The following is an 8,269-nucleotide window of genomic DNA, read 5'->3' on the forward strand; positions in this document are numbered from 1 at the left end:
GTCTCCTCCCCCGGAGGCAACAACATCTATTTGAAAAAAATATTTTCCTTTTTGTCGAAAAATTTCTTCTTCTTTCTTCTAGATCACTTGTAGTGACTAAGAACCGCAGAATAACTACTACTGTTATAACTATACTGTTACAAAAATATCAAACGATATTCCAATATCGGGTAAGCCGTCCCTAGTCATAATCTGGGATCTGGGTAATCAGGTTTGTCAACTTTGACCTTTGCCCCTCAGTTGGACTGACCTGTGATATGCCTGTCCGCCATTTTGAGCCGTGGGAGTGTGTCGTTTTTTCTCCAATCTCAGGCAATTTTCAATTTACTTCGACATTCAACCTACTCTGAACAGTTTTGATAGACAGGTAAGGTCTTGTTTACCACCTACATATGCTGTGTCCCGGCACCGCAGCAAATAATTCATTGTGTCGTAATGCGTTAAATGTGCAAGTTATTTATGGGGGGGGGTATATAATGATATCTTGCTTGATACCTCGGATCGAACATATAATGTTCCAGATAGGACAAAGGATACTCCATAATTTTCTGTGAATTATTACAGGCCTTACGAACATACTGTCCAAGCTGTTAGGCCACAGCAAGTAATTTTTATGGATGACATGAGCGCGCCCATTAATTTTCGCCTGATTTTAGGGAAAAAAAGGAATTAGTTTTCCCCTGACAGTGGTCAACATGCCTAAAATCGGCAAAGATGTCTGTTGCGACTCCGGAACGTGAATGGCAGATAAATATGAAGACAGGAGACAAGATAAGGCTCTCATTTATTGTTTTGTCTTTTAGGTTGATGCAGTGATGTATTTGATTCATGTTAGATGAGATGTTCCCGCTGAATCAAAACCATCTGTACAATGATTGAAAACTTTTTTGTGACAATGGATATCGCAATACCTACCTACCTTGTCCCTTGACCTCCTGGTCGTTGGGGGATAGTTGGTAGTTGAATATCGTAATAGTTTGTAGTAAACTTAGCACAACATAGCCATATTATAGGTATCATTTCTTGTTTACCAAGGTTTATGATGCAAACATGTGAAAATGTAGAAATCTTATTTTATGGCCCGCCTTGTTTTGTTTTCGCCGTATCCTATTATACCTGCACACTCCCTATTTGGGTATATCATTTACCTTATGCAGTATTTCCTATGCTTATCGCTAGGTGGCGCACGTGTACAAAGCTCTAATCGCAAAGCATCACGGGATATCATGACGTAATGACATTGCTCGCCGCCATTTTCCTTGTGCGTTCGCAGAGGGGTGCACGTTCGTTTCCCTACTCCTTATTTTTTCGGATTTTCTTTCGGCGTTAGGCCCGAAAAGAAGGATAAAACGGAGTCTTCTGCCCACGAGGGCGATTCAGGTAGCCTTTCGAGGGGACCAGACGGGTCGTAACGGCAAGAGAAGCGGCCTGTTTCCCAACGCTAGTCAGGAAAGATTCCTGCCCGAGGAAAAGACAGGCATGTCTGCACAAGCCTCCGGACAGGAGGAAGAGGAGTCGGGTGAACGAAAAGTCCCCGCTCCTACAGCTGGAGGTTCGGAGGAAAAAGAGAAGAACTCCAACCTCTTTCCGCCGCTTGGGAGCGAAATGCCCCTTCGGCGTTGGCACCGGGAACATCCGCCGCTTGGGAGCGAAATGCCCCTTCGGCGTTGGCACCGGGAACATCCGCCGCTTGGGAGCGAAATGCCCCTTTGGCGTTGGCACCGGGAACATCGGTCAAGGAAGGAGACGGCGCGGAGCTGCCGCCGCCCCGGCCTAAATTTCCTCCGGACTCGGAGGAGTTGGGCTCCCCGACCGTGCCGAAGCTTGGTGGGGAATAGTCTCCTCCACCTCCATCAGAAACACCCTTCCCGCCTGGATTCGACGCTGCCTCTTTTCTTCAGTGGATCAGTTCCAGCTTGGGACTTCCTCAGGCGTCCAGTTCATCCCGTCAACCTCGGGACGTTGACGGGGCGGTAGCGTCGACCAGCCGAGCCGGTGTAGTCGGTTCCGGCGAGAGCATCCAGGTTCTGAAGTGGAAGAGTGTTCGGAGGAGGGAAAAATCACCTTTTCTGACTCTGACGAAGGTAACTCCTTGTCGTTTGATAATCCCTACGATAATAACTTCAAATAAGTATTTGGAGGAACCGGTGGGAAAATCGGTCTTGAAGACATGTTTCATATCTTGTTTCATGTCCTTGCCACACATTTCACGTCTATACTGAGTCATAGTAGAGGAAGCTGATCCCAAAAAACACCAAAGACGATTCTATCGCTTTGCAAACAGCATCGGGTTTAGAGGATGGTCCGAACCCTTAGTGAAGAGAGGAAGGAAAACTTTTCCCACTCCACCTAATGTTGAATTAGCACTTCGGGCGCCGATTCTAGACCCAGTAGTGGCTAATATGATCAAGCATGATACCGTAAACACTGATAAGAATTTTAGTGATTGCCAGGATAAGATGCTCATGGCTGCTAACCTTTTAGTAGAGTTGTTGGCAGCAGTTAAACTCCAGATTTGTGAGTAAAGTCCTCGCTCAAAAATGTAGCGACCTGCTGGGGAACTTCAGATTCTTCCCCTTCTTAATTTGGACACACCTTTTTGGAGAAGGTTAATTCAGCCGATTAGGCTAGACGCACCTTGAGTAAGGCTTATAAGTCAGCCCCTTCGAGCACTTCTAGGGCTAGGGACAGTTTTCAGTCCAACCGTTCAAAGTTTAACTATATAGGCTATAGCTACAACAAGTACTCCTCAAACTCAAAGGGTTACATTTTTCGTCCCTACAACAACAACAATGCTAGACCATGGTCAAATGCCGGGGGTAAGAAAACCTCGGGGTTTCGTTCAGCGCAGGGCACAAAAGGCCCAAACAAACAGTAGCTCTTCCTCGTCATCAGACTCTGCTCTGTTCTCCGGTTCAACACGCAGGGCGAACAGCTTTTTTCATGGAAAACTGGGAGTCCACTCCGGTTCAGGTCGTCCAGCCGGTCACAAATATATCTGGGGAGGACAGAGCAGAGGTTGTAGACGACGAAGTGCACAGTATGTTGGAGAAAGGTGCAGGGGTCCAAATCGAACCCTGCGAGAGCCAATATGTTGTACGATTTTTCTAGTCCCGAAAGCTCGGGGAGGCTGGAGACCGGTTATAAACCTAAAGTCTTTAAACAAGTTGTTCTGAAACGTACTTGCAAGTTCGAAGGGATAAACCTAGTCAAAGAGTTGTGGAAAAAGGAGGTTTCCTAGCAACTATAGATCTAAAGGATGCGTAGTTTACCATCCCAATAGCTCAGAGCGATCGAAAATTCCTTCGTTTTTCGTGGAGAGGAGTTCTTTGGGAATTTCAGTGTCTTCCCCTCGGTCGGACGTCGGCGCCGAGGGTATTTACTAAGGTTTTGCGGCCGATTGTGCCCATTCTAAGGAGACAGGGATTACTAGTAGTAGTTTTCCTAGACGACTTACTGATCATTGCAAGGTCGAGGGAACAATGCTTAGAGCACATTGCTATAGCCAGAGAGCTTCTAGAGCAACTCGGTTTGTTCTCAACCTAGAGAAGTCGCAGTTGGTACCGTCTCAGGTAGCGGCTTTCCTAGACCTTGTTCTCGATTCTCGTACTTTGACAAATTTACCTAACCGAAGACAAGTTAGACAAGGTAGTGAGTTCTTGCCTATCACTTCTAGAACAGGAGGTGATAGGAACCAGGCAGCTAGCCAGCGTGGTGGAGCTGTTAGAGTCCACTAAGCAAGCCATTCTTCCCAGGCCCTTACATTTCCGGGCTCTGCAACAGCTTCTCAATTTCGGCATAAAGAAGCCGGGAGAATTTCGACTCTTCAGTCAGTCTAACCCCAGATGCAGCAAAAGATCTACAGTGGTGGATCGGTCATGTGCGTGACGTAAACTGTCGCAGAGTCTTTGTTCCGTCAAACCTGACAATTTGCACGGATGCCTCACTGGAGGGATGGGGCGCGCATTGTTATGGTCAGGAGACAGGCGGGCGCTGGTCGCAACAGAAGCGCGCAGGCACTGTGACCAACTGACTAGAATTGAAAGCGGCCTCCCTGGCGCTAAGAAGCTTTGTGAGCGCAGATACTCAGCATGTTCTGCTAAGGCTGGACAACGTAACAGCCGTTGCATATGTGAATCACGTGGGGGGAACAAGGTCGCCAGATTTGGCAGCCTTGGCCCTGGAGATGTGGTCGTGGGCCCTGGAAAGAGGCCTGACGTTGTCTGCAACCCACGTTCCCGGATTGACAAACACCTAGCGGACAGGTGTTCGCGGGTTTTTTCTGGACAAGGTAGAGTGGCAACTGAACCGCTCAGTTTTTTCCTGTCATTGAACAATTGGACAGGCAATGCGTTGACAGTAGATCTGTTTGCGTCTCGTATGAACGCTCAGCTGAAGGAGTATGTCTCTTGGCACCCAGAACCAGAGGCCATGTCGGTGGATGGCCTAAACATTTACTGAGGCAACCTAGGGCTAGCTTTCCCCGCTTCAGCCTAGTGTTCAAGGTACTGAGGAAAGTCCGGTCAGAGTAGCAATAGTGATTTTGATACCTCCAGTTTGGAAGTCTCAGGCTTGGTACCCCAAGGTGTTGAACATGTTGTTCGAGAGTCCGGTTCTCCTGCCACAGAGCTGGGATCTGCTGTTCCTGCCGCACAACAGGAGACCCCATCCGCTGTTGCCAGATCTGATGCTTGCCGTGTGGCCAAGATCAGGCGACAGTTGCAGGGTCGGGGTCTTTCGGCAGGGGCTTCAGACCTCATCCTCTCGGCTTGGAGAGAAAGCACTTCTAGACAGTATCAGTCAGCATGGGCTCAGTGGGCCAGCTGGTGTGATAGAAGGGAGATTGATCCAGTTTGCGGCTCTATAGAGAGCGTAGTAGAATATCTTGAATGGATGTTCCGACAGAACTACGGCTATACATTGTATGTCAATTGGGGTGGCTCGTTCTGCGATCTCGTCTGTACACTTACCAGTAGACCATGGTAATGTGGGTAGTCACCCTCTAGTGTCCAAACTGATGAGAGCTCTCGTCTGTTTCACAAACGTCCTCCTTGTCCAAGATATGTTTCAACATGGGACGTCAGTCGGGTCCTAGAGTACCTTCTGCATTGTTGCCCAGCTAATAGTCTTAGTTTGAAACAATTGTCTTATAAGTTGGTAACACTAGCGGCATTGGTGTCAGCCGACAGAGGTCAAACCTTAGCGGCTCTCGACTTGAGATTCATGAAAAAATGTAGAAACGGTGTTTCTTGGACAATTCCTACCCTGCTAAAAACTTCTAGACCAGGAAAACCTGCCAGAAAGTGTTTTTGGGCGGCCTTCCCGCAGGACAGGCGCTTGTGTGCCTTCACATACCTGAAGGAATATCTAAGGCGGACTTCTTCCCTTCGGAAAGAAAGGGGGGGGGAGCAGAAGTTGTTCATATCATACAGGAGACCACACAGGCCGGTTGGTTCTGCGACCCTGGCCAGGTGGGTTAAGTCAGTGTTAGGCACGGTAGGTGTTGACACAGCAACTTTCTCAGCTCATTCCACTCGAGGAGCATCCACTTCAGCTGCTACAGCTGCTGGGGTGTCTCTACATAGCATCATGAATGCAGCGGACTGGTCACGAGAGTCTACCTTCCTGAAGTACTACAGGAGGGGCAACAACCAACACACGTTTGGCCAGGCTGTGCTGTCCACGGCTCTGAAGTCTGCATAAGGTAAATGATATACCCAAATAGGGAGTGTGCAGGTATAATTGAGGATTAGGCAAATTGTACTTACCATGAAGGATAATCCCAATTATACCTCACACGAACTATTTGGGTATATCTTCCCACCCTTGCTGTTCTTCAGCTCCCAAGTAGCTGAAAATGCCCACCCATGGTGAACAGCACAGACTCTTTCTCGCACGTCGTCAAATGGCGGCGAACAATGTCATTACGTCATGATATCCCGTGATGCTTTGCGATTAGAGCTTTGTACACGTGCGCCACCTAGCGATAAGCATAGGAAATACTGCATAAGGTAAATGATATACCCAAATAGTTCGTGTGAGGTATAATTGGGATTATCCTTCATGGTAAGTACAATTTGCCTAATCCTCAATTATATTTGGAGTCTGTGGAGGATGTCACCCCTGAAAATTAACTTGCTGTTGCCTAATAAGTATATAGGCATGGGTACTATAAAACTTTTTTTTATTCTTCAACTTCGAATAGTTCGTTTTCGTTCTAAGACCATTATGGACGGGAGAAGCTGTGAGATTCCTGTGGACGAGATGCCAACTGTGCACCCTGGGACCGAGACAAGTAGCACTAGCAGCGAGGACCCGGCAACAGACACGGAAGGACAGCAGGTCAAGGAGGAGGACGTTCTATCGGAGGAAACGCACGGGGTAAACTCTGTTCATCCTCCCGTACAGAGTCAAACAGAGCAGACGGGCGGGCCTGTGGTGAAAGCTACTGTGGAGAAACGCTTCAAATGTGACCAATGTGACTATTCTGCTGCACGGAGGGGGCATTTAGACAGGCACATGGCTATACACAGTGGACACAAACCCTACATGTGTGGGGAGTGTGGATACAGGACCGCTAGCAGGTTTAACCTAACCGTACATATGAGAAAGCATACAGGTGAGAAATCATTTACTAGTAAGTGTGACCAGTGTGACTATTCTGCTGCACAAAGACGGCATTTAGACAGACACAAGGCTAGACACACTGGGCACAAACCCTACATGTGTGGGGAGTGTGGATACAGGACGGCTATTATTTGTAACTTAAATGTACATATGAGAACACACACTGGTGAAAACCTTACAAATGTGACCAGTGTGACTATTCTGCTGCACAGAAATGCAACTTAAACTCACACATGACCAAGCACAATGGATATAAACCCTACATTTGTGGGGAGTGCGGATACAGGACAGCTGACAGGTCTCACCTAGTCTTACACATGAGAACACATACAGGTGAAAAACCTTACGAATGTGACCAGTGCGACTATTCTGCTGCAGGGAAAGGCGATTTAAAGCGGCACGTACTTAAACATACCGGAGAAAAACCCTTCATGTGTGGGGAGTGTGGATACAGGACAGCTGACAGGTCTGACCTATCCAAGCATATGAGAAAACATACCGGTGAGAAACCGTACAAATGTGACCAGTGTGACTATTCTGCTGCACAGAAAGGTCATTTAGACACACACAAGGCTAAACACACCGGAGACAAACCCTACATGTGTGTGGAGTGCGGATACAGGACGGCTGACAGATCTGGCTTATATAGACATATGAAAAAGCATACAAGAGAGAGGCCCTAGAAGTGTGACCAGTGCGAATACTCTGCTGCCCAAAAAGGCACTTTAACTCTACACATGACAAAACACACTGGCAATAAATCCTACAAGTGTGACCAGTGTGACTATTCAGCTGCACAGAAGCGGTCTTTAGACAAACACATGGTTAAACACACTGCTGAGAAACCCCGTATATGAGCGCATTGTGGATGTCCCGCCTAGGAAGAACTATGCAGAACCATGCATGTTTATATAAGATCAAACTTTTTATGTCACTCTAGACAATGATAAGGGTTATGAACTAGAACCTAGGGTCCTAGAACTATCGCAGAGTGGAACTCACTGTCACCAAGTACAGTAGGGGCACTGTCAATAGATAGCTTTAAACAATGTCTAGAGCTAGAAGTTCAAGGGTTAGGTGTAACAAGTCGATCGGTGTAATATAGCCAGCTGCCGCCGCGCCGCGTGCCTGCGAAGCTGGTGTGTTACGCCGAAAGGCGGTTATACCGGCTATACAGATACAGATACAGATACAGATACAGATATGATACTTGCATCTCCATGTGCTGTGTCGATAATGTTCTACATTAGTTTATGGTACTCGTATTTTGCAGACAGGAAACTGAAAAACTGATGTTACTAGTTATTGACAAAAAAAACACTCGTCTTAAAAAAGACACTCCCGTCCTATTTACAAAACCCTTCCCATTGTTCGTATGAACGGTTTTTATAGTCCCTCATGTTTTTTTAGCTTTTTTGTATTATCTGTGTATTTGATTTTAATACTATAGTGCAAAGCAAATGAATAAAATGTTGAATCCGTTTTGAACTTGCTGCACATGTTTATTTGTACTCACTCAGCCCACGTTGTAATCACCATTACAACATCCACTTCACATATTCCTCTTATTTGAACTATTTTTCGTCTTACTTGTCCTATATATATATATATATATATATATAGAGAGAGAGAGAGAGAGAGG

At 46.7% G+C, this 8,269-nt stretch overlaps 1 pseudogene; it reads left to right on the forward strand.

Moving 5' to 3' along the window:
• The first annotated feature begins 223 nt into the window (after positions 1-223).
• On the forward strand, positions 224-7,580 carry LOC109462591 (annotated as a pseudogene).
• Positions 7,581-8,269: the final 689 nt, after the last annotated feature.

The sequence above is a fragment of the Branchiostoma belcheri genome, unplaced genomic scaffold (genome assembly GCF_001625305.1).
Source record: "Branchiostoma belcheri isolate BF01 breed outbred unplaced genomic scaffold, Haploidv18h27 scaffold119, whole genome shotgun sequence".
NCBI classification, from domain to species: Eukaryota; Metazoa; Chordata; class Leptocardii; order Amphioxiformes; family Branchiostomatidae; genus Branchiostoma; species Branchiostoma belcheri.